We start from the raw sequence: 21,766 nt of genomic DNA, 5'->3' as shown, positions 1-21,766 counted from the left end.
TTGTTTTCTTTGATACGACCCCCTAATTACAACGTGAGTTTTAATAAATATAATAAGTAAATTTAGAGCAAAGTTTCTTTACTATAAAAGGGTTAATTTTTGTTTCATTGCAGTCATAGTTACAATCTCAGATATATTTGTTGCTGCTGCCAACTGGGTGTTATGAAACTGTGAAAGTATACAGTCAGGAAATTTATATTTCTGTTAAAAGTCGAAAAGGTTTAAGCTGCCTGTCATAATATTGACTTTTTTCTAATACTATCTGCTTTAGTAGAGATTAAAATAATGTGGATCAATATCTTTTGAGATATTTATGTCTTGAACATTGCCAAAATATATCATAAGCATTGAAGAATAATATGGCAGAGTAATTGATTTTCTTGTCTATTAAGTTTGCAGACCAAAGCCCCACATGGTGCAAGCATCCTTCCTTACAGATCTACAGTGACTTCTCTATCTGTAGTCTAGCATCTAAACTTTGCTTACAGAAACTGCCTTTAATATTTTTTGAAGGTAAAATGCATTTTCTTAGGCCTCTAGTGGGTTTCAAAGGAACCACTCCTACCTAAACTCTTTATGAATCTCTTGTCTAGAAATTTGATTAAACCCAACCCAAATCTAGTAATTTAAATAATATATTTTTTTTTAAATACTACTGGTCCCAGTACTGAATCCTGAAAATACTATGATTTAAGTATTTTTTTCTGAATCCTGAGGTTCTGTTGCTGTCCAGGATGAGTTGCTTTGTCTGTACAGAAATAAGGATGCAATCAAAATGCAGTAAAATGGTGACAAAGGAATAAAATTTTACAGAACTGAATGACAATGGTTATGTAAGAAAAAGCCCTGACAATGCCAGCAGCAAAGAAATATAAATTCCAACATTAATTAATTAATGTAGCATTAGTAGATACCATTTCTGTGTAAGTATCTCCAACTGGCTAATTTTCAAATTATAGATTGTTTATTTAGAGTACTTCATTGCCAGTAAAACTTTTCCTTTAAATACAAGTTTATAAGGCAAATTACCCAACTGTGAAATTGGAAGCTCAACTGTTTCAGCACATCCCAATTTTTTTAAATGTTCCCCACAGTAATCTGCACTTGTCTTTATAGTGCCTACAACTGAAAAGGATTATCTAGTCAGAATACATCAGTATATAATAAATGTGCTTCATTTCTTCTGCAGTCCTTAAAGCTGACAGCCAAAATGAATGTTTGTCTCAGCATTGGCACCACTGGTACTTTTGTAGACACTATTTCATGGTCCATTGGACCCTAAAGGACATGGTTTTTAAAGGCATATTATCCAAAGGGATGAAGCATGCCATCAGAGTGCATATCAGTATGTATTGAACTTAAGGGCAATGGTATTGCTTAGTTGATATTGTAAGTCCAAATGTATTAAAACTTGTCTTTATACTTCTTAGCTTCAATAATTATTATTTTCTTTAACCAGTAAATACAGGTCATGCAAGGCCCTTGTACATCTTCAGTAACTTTGAAAGAAGGACAGAAAAGTGCCTTATAGTCAAGTAACTTATTCTTTCTGTATGTATATAGAAAACCTACTATCACCACAGCTGTTATACTAATAGGCTACAGTGTCACATTAATTAGCTGTGAAAACAGCACAGCTCTGAATCCCATTTTGCTGATTTATGTGGAAAAAAACCCCAACCTACATTCCTTTAAAAGTATGCAGATTCGTTGTTAGGGATATTTCCGTGAAGTAATCAGCTTTCTTAGAAACAGCTATTGAGCTGCACAATGCAAATTTCTGAACCTCAGAGATGGGGGGGGCTCATTGGAATATTCATTGGTCACCTCACAGCTATGATAAGATTGTGTGGGCAGTGCCTAATTTGATCCAGATTGCAGCAATGCTCACTGGGTTAAATGCTGCATGGTCCTGACAGCTTAACTGTCAGATAAATTGCTGCAGTTATAGCACATGAGCAAGCCCATAAGCTGATGATATTAATATTACAAAAATATGACACCAAAAACTAATAACGTTCTTTGAGGCATCTGGACAGAAGCAAAATCTAATCTTGTCTAAAAGATCTCCATTAACAGTAATCATTCTGTAATATGATCAACATATTCTTGTCAAAGCAGATAGAACTGTGCAGCATTAGGGAAACTGATTAAACATGGCATGCTGTTCTAAAATAAACCTTTAACTTTGGGAATCCAAGCCTGCTGTTTACACTGGATTTGTTGGCTAAAACATGTCCAAGCCATTTTCAAAATAGCTTCTTCTTGTGATTTGTTCTTAGTAAGGGAGGAATACACAGCAGTAGAAAAGGAATCAAAATCAGAGGTTAGGTCCTATAGGATTTTAACTGCTTGGGGAAGGGGAAAAAACCCAAAATATCTGAGAAGAGTTGAGCTCTTAGTACAATGATCTTTTATTTCTCCCAGATAAATGCAGGTTCACTGCTTGTAATACCTTGTGATACGACAGCATAATCAAGCAGCGTCCCTCCAAGGATGCACATTCTTAGAGCTGAAGAATAAACACATCAAGAGCACATCAGGCTGTCAGCTTCTTTGTTAAAAAGAGGCTTTACACTTTGGTCTAAGCCTTTGAAAGTTTTCTGATGATTTGCTGGAAGTTTATGCTGTGGAACATTTGGTCCATGATCCTCTAATGTTCCTTGCAACCACGGAAGTTAATAAATTCAAAAGTGAGAATAAACCTGAGCATCAAACGCCATTCATTTTTTCCTCAATATTGTTGCTGTGGTCCAGGAAAGTGCTATGAATGATGATCTAGAGCAATGCAAAATATATAAAGAGCTGTAATTTACAAAGCATGAGAATGTGGGGTTTTTTGATAATTGTTTTTTTTTGTTTGTTTTGTTTTTGGTTTGGTTTGGGCTTTTTTTGCTTTTGTTGGTTTGGGGTTGTTTGTTTCTTTTCTTTTTTTTTTTTAATATACATACTTTTAAAAAAAATATTTAACTAATTCTTCTATAAAATCTCTCAAGTACAGCAGAATCCAGCTGCTCTTCCAGGAGAGTTCATTCAAATGCAGAACACACAGACTCTAATTTAAATTATAATTGGGAAAATATTTCCCCAGCTGTGAACTGGTTTCCTTTTTGGGGTTGTAAAAGGATCCAGACAGATCTGAGCAGCTTTAGTCTGCGGCATCTCAGTTCCTTCAGGCTGAGAAGGTTTTTGACAGGCTGTAATTACAGCCTGTAGGTGTTTACTTTGGCTGGAAAATTACTGAGCACCTTGAACAGCTGGTAGCAGCAGTTTCTCTAGAGAAGGAAAATGAGCTACAAAAGGTGCAGCAGATCAGGATGTTGGTTTCTGTTTTCTTGCATGGAGGAGCTGAGCTGTGGCTGGTTGGGGACCCTACATATAATGATGAGGTGAAATAGGGGAGGAAGGCAAGGCATGATGTGAAAGAGGTTTGTTTCCTTCTTGGAAAATGAAGAGTTGCAACCTCTTGGGTTGCACTTCAGAGATGGAGCCAGATGGACCCATCAGTGCTTCTGTAGCTGCTGTCCCCTGCATGACAAAGGGGTCGAGTTAGTGCAGAACTTTGTTATCTCAGAAGTGTGTGAAGTGCTGTGAAGTACTTAAAAAAATTATACTATTTGCAGACTTGAAATAAGTTGTGGAAATCTGAAGACAAGATGGAAATACCAAGATGTCCCTGCTTCTGTGTAACATGAATTAATTAAGACCAATTTAGTGGTAGTTTTATTTGAGAACTTGACAGTAATTGCAGTGGTTAAAATAAGGTGAGAGCAAAGCAGTGAACCCAGTGACAAAGGATTTGAGAAAGTAAAAAAATAGAGTCTTGAATGAAGTACCCACACATAATGAAGAGTCTGTGTCCAAAATCCAGGTGAGATAATTTGGTTGTTTTCTGTGATGTAAAGACAAAGGCAACAACCATCAGATAGAAAAGTAACATGTCTTCAGCACGCCTTTTGTATTTTCCTTCTCTCAGCCATTTTGAACTGAACATCAAACGTTTTTTGTTCTCCTGATCAAAAGGACAGTTGTTACATTGGGATAAAGTATTTCCCAGTATTTATCCTTGTAAAGTGAAATATAGGGCTAAGTGTTGTAAAGTCTCAGAAAATTAAGTTTAGTTTCTCCTGGCACGACCTTGTCTAACAGGATGGGCATCTGTATCATGATGTTATACTGTCCTCAGGAGAGAGATGCCTCGTTTTTACAGCAGGAGAGCTACTTCCAAGGTGAAGGATGTTCAATACTGAATCATAAATTCAGCAAGCCTACACTGTCACAGGAAACAAATTCAATTTTACAGTAAAAATTGTTCACTGAGTATCTGTGCTTCTAAAATGAAGATGGGCTGGTGATAAATGAGATCAGGGCAATAGATGTCAGATCCTCTAAATTATATGGACTAGACTGCAGATAGTACCAGACACACACTTTGAAGCGAAAGGAAATGAGTGTACTCACTTGTATTAACATTTGTGTGCTAAGTATCTTTTAATTTGTGTGTGTGGAACAGATGAAAAAAGCTTCACTTTTCCCTGCAGTGCCCAGCCCTGGCTCACAGGAGGGACAGGGTTTGCTGTCCAGTGCCAGAACACCCACCTGGCACATTTCTGCCCCTTCACAAGAAGCAGAAAGGCAGCTGCCACTCAGACACCCCTGGTCAGTCTGCCTCCCATCCTCACCAGCCTACAGACAAACCCTTGCTCAGGCTGTGCCAAGAACCAGTTTTAACCTCCCAGTACAATGACTTATTTTTTTAACATTTTTCCCTGATGGTTTAGCCCTTGAAAGTTAAGCTTGTAAGGTACATCACTTAAACATGATTTCAAACTAGAAATAATGTTTCAGTAATAACTTATTAGAACTAATAACTCACTCTATAATGAAATTTTAACTCCACCAACAGTCAAACTGAATTAATACAGAGGAGTAGGGATACTGAAACAGAAAACTCCAATTATTTCACTTTCTCTTCTGTCTGTAAAATGCAGTAATTCCCCCTTATTAAGGCAGTATATTTCAGAGGAATTAAAATTTATACACAATTAATAATATCTTAAAATATCATTGTCTCTTGGATATTTTCAGTGAGAGAACTATTGAGCAAATCTTTCCCTGGAAGATGTAGATGCAGAAAGCTAAAAAAGCACAGTGTGCCGTCTGTAGTAGGAAAATGTTGATACTTCACAGATATTTATTATAAATACACAGGAACAGATTTTTGAATTCAGTTTGAAAATTTTAGCATTGAGATAAATTCGATGAAATGGATTCTTGGACTTAATATGTTGCACTGTATCCTGGACTTTTGGTAATGCTTATACTTAATGTGGTCTTTTGATTTACATCTACCCAGAGATGCAAGAGATTGCCAAAGATCCTAAGCCTGCACTAATCAGCACAGATGATGGGTGATTTCGGAGACAAAACTCTTTTGGGAGTGACCATGTCAGTGTGCTGCTGTTGTGAATCATCTTTAAAACCTTCTCCACTCAGTGTGAAGGACATCCCCCCAATAAAGGGGTTTGGTGATTTGCTTAAGTCAACCCTGCTGTGTTCAGCAGGTATGTACTGAAGAGAAAGTCTGCTGGATTTCAAGATACTGCCATTAAAGGTAACTCTGACTGAAATTCTTCCTCAAAAATATCCTATCTTTAAAATGTGCTAAAAACTGCTTATGTGTGTTTTCTGTGAAGAGTTTTCTATAGGTTATGAAAGTTGAGGAAAATGCCACCATCCCTTTCTTCACATTAACTTGTGTTTCAAAATGGATGGACAATAAATCCCTTCACTCCTGCTGGATAAGTAATATGAAAGAGTTATTTGACCTCCTGACAAAACAGAGTTGCTCAGTGTCCACTCACAACAGTGAGCATCCAGGCCGGTGAGGTTTCAGTCAGTGATAATTGCTGTGTCTTGCAGACAGGACACATTGTGATGGTGCTCTCTAATACAGAAATCAAGAGAATAGGAAAGGCACAGTTTGTGATGGCAGGGAACTTTCCTGGGCCTCTTAGAACTTCTCATAAGCACAAGTAGCCTTGACCTTGTAAACCAAAGTCCAATAGCTCTAATTTGTGTTTGACACAGAGCACGTGCAGCTTAGCCAGGCTGTGTTCTAAGAAATTGGTGAGTAACCCAGGTATGTACAAGGGGAAAACAAAACCACTTTAATATATTTTAGTTAGGCAGAATAAAATCTGGCTAAGAATTTAGTCACCTGAACTGCTATTGCTGAGAATTACCTTACAAAATTTATGACTGTCCTTATGGGTTATGTTCTAAATAAACTGATAGAAAAATAGGGAACAAAATGTGAGCATGCTTCCCATGCAGCTCTCATATCTATCCAACCAGCAGCAAAGCTCTTGGTAATGGAATAATCACAAGGGTCAGATTTCCTGATGACCAAGATCTCCCAGCAGCAGCACACCTGTGATTTGGTGAAAACTGAAAGATCATCAGGGTGAGCACAGATCGGAATTATCCCTGGTTATTAAGAATATATGAAATTTCTGGCATGTCTGTGTGGGTAATAGTTGAAGAATATTATGATGCTGAAACATAAGAGTTGCTGGTGCATGCTTTCCTGGTATTTTGGGAAGACGCAGAGGCTAAAAATCTCAATCTTGATCTGAATTTCCCTAACTCTCAAAAAACCTTACAGCTCCACTATATATATATATATATTTATATATATATGTATGTATATAAATTAAAAATATATATAATATATTTTATATATGTGTGTGTGTTAAAGCTTTCAACTCTATTATTTAACTTGTGTTTTAATTCTTACAGTGCATATTCTCTGTGTGGAAATTTTAGATTTTGTTTAAATAAAATTAAATCAAACTGTTTATGAGAAAGGCATTACCTAAATTGCTTTTTAATATTTGCTTTGTAAGTGAACAGAAATAAACATGTAAAAATAGCATGGTTCTTTGTAAGGGGAAGAAAGAGGGATGAATATAATTTCCTGAGGAAGAAAATACTATTTATACAATTAAATGTTTAAATTATGCACACTAAAACATTTTTATACTAATTCAACTTCTTAGCAGTAAATCATCTTTGTGAGTAGTTAAAGTGAACTTACTTCAGTGGGCCACATGAAAAAACAGCACAAAATGCAAATGTGTTACTTATAATTCAACACCCAAAATGCTGGAAAGAACTAAATTTTTTGAGGAAAAAATACTTAATATTTTTAATTATTTTAGTAAAGACTTGTGGTCCAAAGATTATTTGTAATTGTTTTTGGTGAGTTTACTTTATATTATATTTTCCCCCTTTATTTATTTTTCAATTTCTTCAGAAATGGAGAATAAGTACATGTTCCAGTGAAGCAAAACTAAGCTAATAAAAGTTAATGAAATTAATTAAGAGTTTTTGTTATAACTTCTAAAAGAAAAGTGATTCAGAAATGTCTTACACATTTTCAGAGGATTGTTGGATGTTTCAAAAATGCAGGAAGCTTAACAAACTGACTTGAAGGAGGCAGTTATTAAATACTGTGCACCTACAAGGGACTTACTACACTAAAGAATTTGTCATTTGTTTATTTCTAAGAATTGGAGTGTTGTGGGGAAAATCCATGCTTTGAGATTTTTTAGCTACTTTGCCTGGCTGAGGTCTGATGCTGAGGTCTATCAAGCTCCATTTGATTTGTTTCAGCAGTCACAGTGATGGCAATGGCCAAGGGACCATTTCTGAAAAATGTACCTAAACTAACGTGATGATTGAAGGTAACAGAATAAGAATTATAATATTGTAAGACTCTCTTGTAAAAGACTCTGTGACGTGCGTCACACTTGAGTCAGAGATGACACAGAGTTGTTTCAGAAGGCAAATGGTAAAAGCCCCGTTTATTTCATCCTCTCCTCTTTTATACCTTAGTTTTGCTAGAGGTGGACCTGCTTGGTCCTTTAATCAAAACACCATCATCATTGGCTAATTAAGAAACCACCCTTCTGGTAAATATCCTTATGGGAAAACAGCTTGTTAAAAACACAGCCTGTGGATAGTTTCCATTTGAGTATCACTATTTCTCTCCAGCTCCCAGACCAGCTCATGGGAAAGCTTGTCTAGCTTTCCCTCTCTCTGACCAGGCTGTCACATCCACAGACACACCTGTGGCTCTGAAGGCCCTGGAGAGACACTGACCCCCAAAGCAGAGGAGCCAGCTCCAGGGTATGTTCCTACGTGTCTCATGGTGTGACTTTTCCTGTGGGAGCTCAGATGGGCTGGGGGGCACAGGGGTGCTGCTGACAAACAGAGGAGAGCAGAGATCCCCTGGAGCCGCCGGGTGCAGCAGGAGCTGCCTGGTCCCTCCATGTGCAGAGGGATGGTCCAGGAGGTGAGGACATCGCTGTGCCCTGCTGCTGCTCTGAGCCAGGCCTGTGTGGGTTCCCACTGACATTCCCATTCCAGCAAGGGACCCAGCCCACGCTGGGAGCACTGAGGGCTCCTGCAGAGTGAGGCAGCGTCAGGCTGGGAAAGAGCATCCTCACGAGGGCTGCTTGGGAGCCACACAGAGGAGAAATGGCCATGGGCTGGCCCTGTCCTTGTATGCAAGCTTTTAGAAGTGTGTAATGTCCATTTAAAAATTAGTATTCCTATGAAAAGAAACAGGGTTCAATTCAGATTTAAGGGATGCCTGGTGCCATAATTTTGTTCGGAACTATTTTTTTTTTCCGTTCCATGAATAGTAGAGTTTAATGGAGTAAGAAGAGAGTAAAAGCTTGATTGTAATGAAAATAATTGTGAGTATATCAAGTGAGTGTAATTAAAATCTAGATACATAAATAATATGCTGTTCTAATTAAAGAGGGGTTTTTATCTTCAGAATACACATACTAAGATTTTGGGTTTTTTTTTCTTATTCTCATTTTTAGGATTAATTGAAAACATAGGCCACTCCACACTGAGAAAAATATAAACAAGAAATCTTTTTATTTTACTAAATCTTCAGCAGTTACCCAATGGTCTCGTTTATTTTTCACACTGCAAAATTTGGTTTTTTATTACATATGTCTGCACTATCTTCATTAATGCTCCTCCTGTTTTTTCGCATTAGTATTCATAGCAGTAAGTCATAATTTCTTGATTGATAAGTGATTGAACTAATTCAGTATATTTTACTTAGTCAGAGCTGCATTTTTAAGACCAGTTGTCTATTAAAGTGTGCAGAAGACTACACAAGAGGAGAGAGGGAACATGGAAATAGAAAGAACAGATACCACTCCTTGCCGAGCCTTGTTAGTGTGTGGGGGATTTGTCTGGGCAGAGCTTATGGCTAGATGAAGTGTGAGCTATTGTGGATTTATCTCTGTGCCCTGGGGCCTGCCACCATGGCAGGTGACACCATCACCCTTCTCTAGGCTCAGCTGCATCAGTCAGGACAGAGACCATGAGCATCACATTTCTCATGTACCCTGGACTTGGAGAATTCACTAACAGCATGAAGTAGACAAGTGATGAAGGTTTTTGCCAGTGCATCAAAATCGACTTTCTAGATGCATTACATGAATGTGCTAACAGATTTATCTAAATGGGTTTTTTTTCTGTCAAAAATCAAAATTTTGAAAGGTTGTAAAACAAATTAGTGCCTTTCTGGCTTATTTTTATCCCCATTCTGTAAAGTTTACTGATTAAGTAGTGCAGTGATGAGACATTATAGAAAGAGGAAGACATACCTTGTTTTCGAAAGTTCATGGATTTATAGACATGAGAAGTGGAATGGTTTGTTAGGTATATTAAGTTGGTAATGAGCCTTTAAGTACAGGATTGCTGTCATGCATACAATTTATATACTTTTTCACATTCATAAGTCAATAATCATACTCTGATCTCTAGTTCTGATCTTCTGCTGAAAAAGCACTTACATGCTAATTTGCATTGCTAAAACTAGAGATTTTTTTATAGGTTGCATTGACTTTAGCCAAGGAAATAATGGTTTGAAATGTTCCTAGAGCCTCACATGCTACAGCATTACAACTTCTGGTACATTATAAATGAGACAGACAGGTTTAGCAGACAGGGAGTACAAGAGATGCTTGAGGGCAGTTCTGTTTCAGACACAGGTAAAGGCATAAAAAGAGAAAGATTTCTTTGTTCATTTGTTGGTGCATTCCATGACCAACATGAACTGGGTGTGCTAAACAGACCTGTCAGCTTTGCGTGGGAGGCAGGGTTGCCAAGATGTTAACAGTAAAGAGCTTGCTAGTTTGCAGAAGGAAGAGTTGACCTATGTTGACTCTCTATATGTATTTTTATTTCAATTCAATTTATTTCAATTTCAAATGAAACTTTGAAGCAAATGGAAAAGGTAGAGATAGGCTGAAACTAAACTAAGGATGAGGATGCTGAACACTATGTGCCATGGGAGTCTGCACTGTCTCTTGTAAATAAATCTCTGCTCTCCATGGGAAGCTCTCAAAATGAAACTTTCCCCTTCTGTTAACTAAAACAAAAAAAAAAAAAAAAATTGACTCGCTGCTCATCCACTGTTCTGAAGGACTTTATCCTTGCACACTCTAAACTCCATTGAGTGGAACAGGATTTCAGCTGGTTGCCTTTTCCAGTCACACTGAACCCCAGGTGCCTGAGGCAGCACTCCTGTGGGGAGCAGGGAGATTCCTGCTGTAGTATTCCCTAGCAATGTTGTGCTAAGGAGCTTAGCTGGAAAACATTTCATGTAGATAACAATTTGTCATTAAAACTGAAGCAGAGAAAGCTAAGGTTAAAAGAAAAGCATTGCAGCTCTTATCAGGATAGGCACCATATTTTTCATGCTGGAAAAGTGTGTTTAGACATTGAGTAACTGATGTATTTGGTTCTCATAGTGTACTGTAAATGCAGATAAACCTGATAAGCAAAGACATGTCTGCTGAATAAGAATGTAGCTTACAATTTTTCTCCCAAGGCAATGACTAACTATTCACCCTTCCCTTCCTCAGCAGCATCTGTAAGACTTCTCCTCCATTCCCACGCACAGTGACAGTGCAAGTTGTTCTGCTTATTATTCTTGTATTGCCAACAGTGCGCCTGTCGTCTCCAGTGATGTATGGCCTGCCCTTAGTGGTGGTTAATCTAATGATGAACTGACTCCCCAGAGGTTACAGGCACCATTTTCTCTGTTTCTAGCAGCCAGCATCACATGGTGATGAATATTTTGGGCTTTCCTCTCTCCCCTGACTATGTGCATATTTATAGGGGGAAAAATTATAGGTATAGCTTCAAAAATAGTGATTTCTTGGCAAGGCATCCTTGGTGTCTTGTGTACTTCATTCTACAATTGGAATAATTGTAGAAGACAATATTGGAATGAGAATGAATTAATTCAGGAGAGTGACAAAATCCAGGGGTGGCTCCAGGACTGAAGGTCCTCAAATGAGAAGTAAAAGCAAGATTCATCACTTAAATATGTCACACAGAAGCCTATTGAACACTTAAAACATTCCATTAACCCAAAATTGCATTTTCCAGAAGTGAAACTATTTGACTAAAACACCTGCTCTATAAGACAGGCTGAGAGAACTGGAATTGTTCAGCCTGGATAAGAAAAGTCTCCAAGGAGACCTTAGAGCCCCTTCCAACAGCTGAAGGAGCTACAAGAAAGCTGGAGAGGAACTTTTTATGAGGGCAGGTAGTGACAGGACAATGGAGAATGGCTTCAAACTGAAAGAGAGTAGGTTTAGATCAGATAAAAGGAAAAAATTCTGTGAGAGTGCTGAGGCCCTGGCACAGGTTACCCAGCGAAGCTGTGGATGCCCCAACCCTGGAAGTGTTCAGGGCCAGGTTGGGTGGAGCTCTGAGCAATCTGGGACAGTGGAAGGTGTCCCTGCCCATGGTGGGGGGGGTTGGAAAAGGTGATGATCTTTAAGATCTCCTCCAACCCAAACTATGCTGTGATTCTATGATTAATTACTCTTTTGTCTGAATTTGGTTGGATTTTCTGCTTTTGAAAACTATTTTAATGTTTTCCTTCATCTCATCTATTTCTGCTACAAACTTTCTGTTCTGTGATTGTACTAGAGATGTTTAAACTGAATTTCAAATATTCCAAGCCATATCAAAAGTGCAAGTATTTTGAAGTGGAATTTTTTAAATATTTGCATTTTAAATTTAATAAATGTTTAGATTATATAGTAAGAAATTTAATGCCAAATTAAAGTCATCTCTTGGTCCAAATACCTCATCCAGTGTAATCTGGTGAACATTCACTTGTGGTTTGTAATGTCTATGGACTTCACAGAAGTTTATCCACATATATATATTTAAATAAGGTTTATATTTAAGAATTTCCCAATTTATATTTTATAAATAGCAAAAAAATAGATAGAAATAATGAAACTATTTTTGATGAGGTGTTTTCTCAGATGTAGCTACCCATTCTTTTCTCTGGCACTTTTTAAGACTGGCCTGTTTTAGTACCTCTGTTCTTAATTGGATTTCTTGACTGTTTTCATGCTTCCATTTCCTCTGTGATCCCAATGCAAAACATGAAACTTTCAGGTAGAGCTTTAAGCTGGGCTTTTGGTTTTTTGGGTTTTTTTTGGGGTTTTTTTTTTTTTTTTTTTGGTTTTTTTTTTTGTTTTTGTTTTTTTTTTTTTTTTTTTGTTGTTTTTTGGTTTTTTTTGTTGCTGTTGGTTTTTTTTGGTTTTTGGTTTTTTTGGGTTTTTTTTGTTTTGTTTTTTGTTTTTTTTGGGTTTTTTTTGTTTTTTTTTTTTTTTACAGTAGAGCAGGATTGTATTTAGATTAAGATTAATGGAATAAATTATCCTATTTTAATTACATATTATGCTAAGGGATTTTATTTGCATAAATCAAATAAGGACTACAACAATGTGGTTTAAACCCTTCAGGAATCTGATGAAGACAGCAGTATGTTATGCAGTTTATTTCTAATTCAATGGCTTAGAAAGCCACTTCAATTCTCATTCTCTAACAACCTGGTCAAGGAGTCAGGAGGCTACAAGACAGAATGTAGAGCATGTGCTGAGTATTTTAGGGAGTAAAACAATTCAATTCACAGTGTTACAGTGCTGAGGTTTCCTATATTCCCATAACAAGCTCAGACAAGGAAAGCTGTAAAATCACATCCGTTTTAAGTTACTGTAGTTTATACCTCCCAAAGTCCTTTGGGATAGTAGGTTCAGTCAGACAAGGCAGAAGTCCCCAAATAAATAATTTATTCCTCAGCATGGTACAGAGTTCCTGTAAGAGCTGAGAAAAGGAAGGCTGCTGTAACAGCATGGGATACAATGCAGAGGTCCCTACACATCTCTAAGGTGCACCCAGGCTTGTGGAGAACATTTTATCTTTCATCAGACAGCTACTGAAGAAGCAGATTCTTGGAGTTTTTCTCTTGTCTGTAATAATCCATTAGACCTCCAGCACCAGGAAAGGCTTTTCTTTTTTCCTGAAGTAAACATGTAGAAATCAATACTGGTTTTTGCAACTCTTCATAGGAGATACTTAAACAAAATCTGTTCTGCCTTGACCCAAAGTATTTATTCTGTGTTGTGGACTACAAGGAAGAAACCTCCAGAGGACTCTTTAGTTTGAATATATTTAAAGGGAACAGATGAAATCTGACTGCAAACAATTGATCCTCAAAACTGGGTTATAAATACTCTGATACTTCCCAGTGATACAAGCAACATGATCTTTCCAGATTAATGTATTCTTGTCTTTGCAAACAGCCCTATTTATGGCTGACCCAATTAATTAAGAGCTCATTAATCTGAGATCTAAATTGTTATGTGGGGAAGTTCAGAGTTTTCTTTACAGTCATCTCTCTGCTTCTCTATTATTTTGGATAAATATAATCAGACCTCCTGGGACAGATGAACAGCTGATTTAGATTGACGACTAGAACAGGGCTTCTGTTGGTGCTGGTGAATGTAAATGATGAACAAAGCACAGGAATGAAAAGCCAGGAACATTTTCAGCCCTTACTGCTGGAGTTGTCTCAATCTCTGGATTTCCCAGTCTGGAAACTGGGAACAATTCAAATAAGCCTCATTGGATATCTTCTCCTCTGACTTACAGACTCAAGCTCTAAGCCAAATATAAGAATTAGCTGGTTTTAAAGGGAGGTAGGAGGGAGGAAGCCTCCAATAGTGCAGCAGTGCAGGCATGGACAGAACCCTTAATGGCCCCACTCCAGAATCCATTCTTCCTCTCCCCCTTTGGATTTTGCACTAAGGAAACCCCATCCTTAACTCTGCCTATATATTTCTTCTGAAGGACATCACAGTATCCCAGAACAGACCAAAGTGTTGACTCCAGAGGGGCACAGACCTCAGGACTGCTGGAAAAGGCTATCAAAGCACTCTGGTGTAAAGGAAGGTGTGAAATAGCTGATTATACCAAAAATTTACTGGAAAATAATCACCTCCTCTTCTCTGAAAACTATTTAAAGTTGGAAGATTCTCAATACTAGTATGTACTCTTTTCTGTATGGTTTAGCTACATTTTAGATCCATTATAGGGAGGAAAGCCTTGAAAAGTATTTTCTTATGAAACTTTATAGTGAAGAATAAATTATATTAATAGGACTTCATATACTTTTTAATATTAATTCTTAATTTTCTAAAAATGTCTAAATAACCTTAACTAACTAAAAATGTGTGGAGACAAACTCCAAAACATTGTGATGTAGATCCCTTCTATAATTTTTATTAGACTAAACAGCATATATATTATATAAAGCAGCATATGTATGTTTTTCTTGTATTTTATCTGTCTCTAAGTTTATTCTGTTTCTTCTATAAAATCTAGAATAAAGCTGCTGGTGCCAGGGCCGCATTCATGTTAAATTTCATTTCTCTGATGACAATTGCAGCTGTGTTCAGAACATGAGTGCTGATCCCAAAGGACAATACATGAAAATAGAATAAAAGACACTCCAACAACATATGCGTGCCAAATACCATCACACCAGGTTCTTGTGATGGGTCAGGCTGTGCACAGAGGACTTTGAGGTTTTTTGCTAAAGCAATAACTGGCTCTGTCAGATACATCTTTTGACAACCATGATGTTCCTACTTTGTCTTGATTCAGGACAGCATTGCTCCAAGTCCATACAAAACATGACGTGGGATTGTAACAAGTTGCAGATTAAAATACTTTTAAATTAAAATTCAGTGTGGGGAGGATTAAAACTGCAAGCTAGAAATATGAGAGAGATCAGGGCATATTTAACTACACCTCTTTAAAACTCAGCCTTATATAACGCTGGGCTGCCACAAGCTCTTTGTGAGCAGTGACATTTTAAGAAAAGCTTCTGTCCATTTCTTTTCCCATTTACCCTGTAGAATGCTTGCTTTTCCCTGTGCCCTTTTCAAGCAGACTGGCATTAATAAAATATGGGGTAACAGAGAAAAATGCAGAGTAGAAAAAGGAAACAAGTTTGTAAAAGTGCTTAAAAAAGCTCATGAGGCATAGGTCCTAATGAAAAATTTCTGGCATTTGTTGCTGAGGTGCTGTCCTATGTAAGTGAATATTTTACCTCAGTGCAAGGTGGAAGGCTGACACTAAGAGTTTAAGTATGCATTAAAGTCTGGATACAACTTCATTCAAGCAGTTATCTCCAGGAATATTGACCATCCAGCTCATGGATACTTGGTACCCTGGCAGTACAACAAGTGTCAGGAAAAAATATCATCCTCATTGTATTCCCCTGGACATTGTACTGAGAAGGAATAAAGACCCTCCCCAAAAGTGACATTTCATTTAAGTTTGTTTATACTAGCTTTTAATGGTCTTAAATGTCTAAACAATCTTACCTAACTAAAAATGTGTGGAGAGGAGACAATGTGTGGCGATCTCTGCTTTTCTTTCCTTAAGACTTTCCAGCTTATCACCTGAAATGTGCTGCTGGAGATTGTCCCAGGCTACTGTCACTGGCAGCCAGAGCTGTAAAGCCCTACAGGTGGAATGAAGGGTAGATGTTGATGCTGTGAGGATAGCAAGCCCTAAAGCTCTGTTTAACCTGTCTCTCCTTGGATTTCCATGAAATTTTTTACCTGAATTCTGCATCTGACTCACTTTGCAACCCTGTAGATTACTAAATAGATTAAGGTAGAGCTTTATAGGAACATCCAAAGGAAGATAAGCAAGAAATCCTCCCTGTGGGAAAGTGGCCCCTCCTCTCTTACCCATACAACTCTGTGCTTTCAGGCCTGTGCAATCCTATCACAGTGATAAAGCAAAATTATTTAGGGAAAGCTGAATGAGAAAAGAAAGAAGAGAAGCAAAGGATAACAAATTGCAAAGACAAATAAACCTAAAACATATTTTAGCAAATCTTCCCATGTTAGGAAGGTATGTAAATGAAAACCCACCCCTTCCCCCAAAAGTTATTTCAATCAGTACGACTACTCAAGAAGTAAGTTTTGTCTCAGAAATACTGATTCACATCTGGCCCTTAGCAAAACTGCAAAACTGTTAGTAGCTTCCAGAATTCCTCTCAAGCAATCATTCAAATAGCATTCATATCTAGTAAATGTTTCTTGCATCCTACCCTTTACTTCCACATAGTTGAAAAAGAGGTTTGAGTTAGAGATAGCAATATAAGTTATTTTAGTACTAATATTAAAATACTTAGCTGTTTCTTGAATGGCTATAGCTTGAGAAAACCATTGTTTTTATGGAACATTCCTTCCTCTTTTGTGATTTGGAAATGCCTTATGTTGTTTTACACGTAGCACTGCTGGTGCTTACACAACTATTAAGGATTGCGACTAACCCTTCCAATTATGAGTGGGTACAAGAAAGTCTCTACGTTACTAATCATATATTGTTTTTAGAAAATGAGTGAGAGTTTCGTCACTGGCCACATTAGAAGTTTAACGTATTCCTACAGGAATATTATGATGCACAGGTGATGGAGTTTCTGGAGGTGATCAATTAGAGAGGGCCTGCTTGAGCTGGGGTGGCTGGACAAGATCTGCATAGATGTCTTCCAACCTCAGCCATTCTGTGATTCTTTGATGTGTGGGCTATCAAAAAGGAAAATTTAACTAATGGTAGCCAACATTAATAGCAAATAGATTACTACAATTTGAAAAAAAATATCCCCCTTCAGTTCAAATTTTGTCAATGTCAAAAGTTTAGAATTTAAGCAACATTCAGATACTGTAGGCTTGCAAATGTACAGCTGTTTGAAACGACAGTAAAATCCTTAAATGTTGCATTCTGGAGGTAGGTTTGCACCAGTGTAAATCATGTCATTTGACTTAATTATACAGAAACAGTGCTTACTGATATTATCTGATTATTAACCCCTATGTGAGCTATTTATGTCTTAGTCTTGATTAATTATCATAATGATTACCTGCCTGTTGTGGTAATAATTAAGTAGAAAAGCTAGCAACAAAATAATAAGATTTTTAATATTCTTTTTAGGTCAGACATAATGAGCGTGAGAGTGTAATAGTGGGTCTTGAACATAAGGCAAATTAGATTAAGTTTTAAGAGGCCTGTTGTTGTTGTTGTTTACTTACAGATATTTACTTTTTGTCAATGGAAAGCTAAAAATGTTTAGGGTCCAAATAAACTAAATAAAATAAAAGGCCTGTTTCTAATGCATGAGACTTCCTGGCATGCCAGAAGAGGAAGGGTCTGTGTGCGCCTGGCCCACACTCGTGCCATCATTCCCACAGATGCTGGGCACTGACCCTCACAGTGCCCAGCTGACCCTCACAGGTGTGAAATGTCACCCTCCATTTCCACTCCTGGCACTGCAGCAGTTTCCACCAAATGATAAGTAACATCAGGAGAAAAAATTTAAAACCAATTAAATGTTCATCACCTGAAGTTATGGATATCTAATGTTTAGTCAAACATGGAATATACTCTCAACCTAGTGCCACAGTAACATCGTGTAAGGCTCATCCAACAGGGTTATCTCCATAGGGAAATGAGAGAAGTTTGCTGACTGTGGGCATTGGAAATTAGATTCAATAATGCTCTAAGAATTTTACTTCAAGGTACTAATATTGCAAATGTGTTAGTGTACAGCATATGGCTCTGATCTGAAAATCCTGAAGCATGAGCTCATTTTCATTGAGTGGTCCTCTGGGATGAACATCTTAAATTCATCTGGCGTTCTGCAGCTGGTGTACTTTTTGGAGGATTACTTGTAAGTGTTCATTTTGCCAGCATATTAAATTACTGCTGCATCACATTAATTTTTCTGCCCTTAATCACAAATTAAGCATTTTTTCACTAAAATTTCTTAGTATGCTCTGTTCCCTTCTGAGTGTTGACCCACTGATGGACATATCCCATAGGAGATAAAGCTATGGACTGTATGAAATCATAGTCTTTAGAAGACCAGATAGCCTTTAGAGATTTCATTGGTGTTCTCTGAACTTCCTTGATTTTATTTAGAGCTAATTATCAGCTCTTCATCTGAAGACAACTGAAAGCAACACTTTCAAGCCACATTACAAATACATACAGAAAGGTCTTATCTCCCCTCTTCATGATGAGGTGCCCGGATAGCACATCTGAAGTATATTGGCGTTATTTGCTTCATTCTTACAAAGTAATCTTATATATACGTGACTTGGTGTGCTGGGAAAACTCTTTTCTGAATGTCTAATTAAGCCAAACACCATGTTATTTCTCTTAGTGTTTCAAACATATTTGCATGATTTAGTTATGTTTCTATTTAAAATCCCTCATTACTCTTGGTTAGCTCAGGCTCACACAGTGTGGTAGGACACACATGCTGATCAAGTACAGGTATTTTCTCTGTAAAGGGAAAAAAGAACAAACACAAGTTGTTGATGACATCATCTTTCATAAGATTAAAAAATCAAAATGTTCTTTGTTTCCTTAGAACATCTTCAAGAATGATAGATCTTAATGGGATGCTACTAAGCTGTCAGTGGATTAAGAATAAAGCTTAGTACCCTTATTTGATTTTGTTCTGACCTCTCTGAAACATTGAGTGCTTGTAATCGTTTTCCAACTCTGCTCTCAAACCTCTCTTTCATCATTTCTCTGAATGTTATATGGGACTCAGAAAGTCCCATACCACTTCTCCCCCAAGATCTTTCTGGATTTGTTCCTTGTCTTTTTCTGTAATTGCATCTGTGTATTTAAAGGTTACCATGTTTTATTTCTCTATGGATAGGTGTTTGGGGATGGTTTTGGTTTTTAATATGGAATATATTGAAGGCCTTGGCTCTGCAGTAAATTGCATTATGAATACATGGTGAAGCCTCTCCAGAGGTTATTGCATGGTTAAGGCCAAACCAGAAAACAGATTTTATGTACACATTAAGGAATATGCAGCACCAGCTTCTTATAAAGTTCTCTGGTGCTTCAAATGCTCACGTGTATTTAACTTCACAGCCACGAGTAATTCATTGACAGTAATGGAACTCCTTTTGTCCACTTCACATAAAGTGTTTGCTTACACAGGAATGAAAGTTCATGTCCTCAGTCACAGTACAGTTCCTTGGAGGAATGTTTTTACGTGCCTTTCTTCCCAGTGTAATGAACTTTGCATAAGCCCTACATTTGAAGAACTGTCTTTAGACAAAAGGGAACTGTGTCTTCCACTTCCAGTGGTTACAATGTTTACAAGCAACGCATCTTAAGCCTTCTGTTATTTTTTAAGCAAAGTAGAAATGCTTTTCTCAGTGAATAAAAAATGCTGGCATTTTGGTTTTACTCTAAGGATGGGCTTAAAAGGGGTTGTTCTATATGCTGCATGAATGGTTGGAGGATGGGGGAGAGAGAAGAGTAATTGCTTTTATTTCTTAATCCTATTTTTTTAAATGTTGTTAACGATGAAAATGTTTGCAGAGGAGATTAAACTCCACCAAAGTTTGGGTAGATTGAAATGAAGATGAGTTTAATGTCTGAGATTATATTTTGAATACTTTATTATTTTTTAAGTATTGCTCTGTCAGCTAAATATAGTTCTGATTTTTACATTTTTATAGACATGTGAGTTCCCTGTAGGCACATTGTCTCTCTTCAGTGATTTATACAGTTTGAATTATAGGGGATGATAAGCATTTGCTGTTCAATAGTGTAGTTAATGCTCAGCCCCCCCGGGTAACAGAGCAGTGAAGCATTTACTACTCAGTGGTAGTTCTGCAACAATCAGCAGCAGTGAGGCTCTATGACAGTAAATTTATACCAGTACACTCCAGCCTCAGAGAGCTGAACATTCACTCAGCATAGCCTAGGGAAAAGAATTAGAATGGACATTTTCCAGTCTTTTTGGGTGGGACAACGGGAGGAGTTTGCTATTGTAACTGGATCAGAGACAAAAGTCACGTATGTGCAACATGAAGATTATCCAACCTTTATTTTCCCTTCCAGGATAAAAAGTAAATAAATGCTTGGACTAGAAAGATTTTGGAAACCTGAAAGTTAATAAAAAGTTTCTGTATTGGCAGACCCATTGCCATGCTGGTGAGATGCCAGAGAGCCTAGGGGGGCTCCATGCTCTTCACTCCTGTGCTTAGGAGGAACCTCCTCCACAGGCAGGTGAGCTTTCAGGCACTGGGGCTGTACAACAGTTCTGTTACTGTGATTGTGCTGAGAAAATAGCAAGGACTGCATCAGCCAAGCAATAATAGCATTTCTCTTCCAATGCTCTTCCAGAGCATTTCTCTTCTCTTCAGCCTTTCAGTTGGGCTGAAAGCTTTTTATAAAGGAAGTCAGTATCATCGGGCTTGAGGAGAGCAATTGGTGTTCTCTTCTGTCCTTCTGGTTGCAGGACATGATGAGGGAAAAAACATGAAATGCCGTAAAATCAGTATCTGTCTACGAACCTGGTGCTACTGGAAGAATTTTGGGGTTTTTTGACCATGGGTCAGTTTACACAACACAATAGATGGGGTACACCTGTCTCAAAGGGGAAAAGGTTCTTTGGCACAGGTGTTAGCAGGGCTCACAGAAAGAGATCAAACTAGATTTGAAGGGGAAAAGGGATAATCTGGAGGCTCCCTAGAGATAAAACCTGGGCATAGCACAGCAATATTGAAGGGTGGCTTTTTTTGGCAAGGTCTGCAAGCCTGCGGGATGGAGATCCACGCAGCAGCAATACCACAAAGGTTATTGATGTTAGAAACCATGGAAGTACTTGAGAATGGTCATGCAGGAATTGGGATTTGTCCCCTCAGGAAGGGATGGGATCAGCAGCCCAGATGAAGTCGATGTACACCAGTGCAAGCAGCACAGGGAACAAACAGGAGGAGCTGGAAGCCCTTGTGCAGCAGTAACACCGTGACACAGTTGCCATCATGGAAATGTGGTGGAATTGTTCCCACAGCTGGAGTACTGCAACTCCTCAGAGGGACAAGCAAGAAAGGAGAGGACATCGGGTAGCCCTGTATTTTAGGGAGTGTTTTGATTGTCTAGAGCTTGATGATGATGGCAACAGGGCTGAGTGTTTATGGGTGAGAGCCAGAAGGAAGGCCAACAAGGCAGATATCATGGTGGGACTCATCTCAGATCACCCAACCAGGATCAAGAAGTAGATGAAAAATTCTGTAAGCAGCTGAGAGAAGTTTCACAATTGCTAGCCCTTGTTCTCCTGCAGGACTTCAACTGACCTGATGTCTGTTGGAAATACAGCACAGCAGAGAGGAAATACTCTAGGAGGTTCCTGGAAGATTAGGAAGAGTGATCATCCCCCCATACACTTGGCACTGCTGAGGGCACATCTTGAGTATTGTGTTCAGTCTATGGACCCTTATTTGAAGAATCACATTAAGTCACTGGA

At 37.9% G+C, this 21,766-nt stretch overlaps 1 long non-coding RNA gene across 3 annotated transcripts in view; it reads left to right on the top strand.

Annotated features, from left to right (window-relative positions):
• LOC128793237 (uncharacterized) overlaps positions 1-21,766 on the top strand; it is a 52,169-nt gene that overhangs the window by 809 nt on the left and 29,594 nt on the right. For 2 of the 3 annotated variants that reach the window (XR_008432701.1, XR_008432700.1), the window contains exons 2-3: positions 5,357-5,614; positions 8,059-8,193. This is a non-coding gene — a long non-coding RNA (uncharacterized LOC128793237). The remainder of the gene's footprint in view (positions 1-5,356; positions 5,615-8,058; positions 8,194-21,766) is intronic. The other variant, XR_008432702.1, reaches the window with a different exon arrangement.

Source organism: Vidua chalybeata, chromosome 10 (genome assembly GCF_026979565.1).
Source record: "Vidua chalybeata isolate OUT-0048 chromosome 10, bVidCha1 merged haplotype, whole genome shotgun sequence".
NCBI lineage: Eukaryota > Metazoa > Chordata > Aves > Passeriformes > Viduidae > Vidua > Vidua chalybeata.
This window is presented reverse-complemented; position numbering and strand designations above follow the sequence as displayed.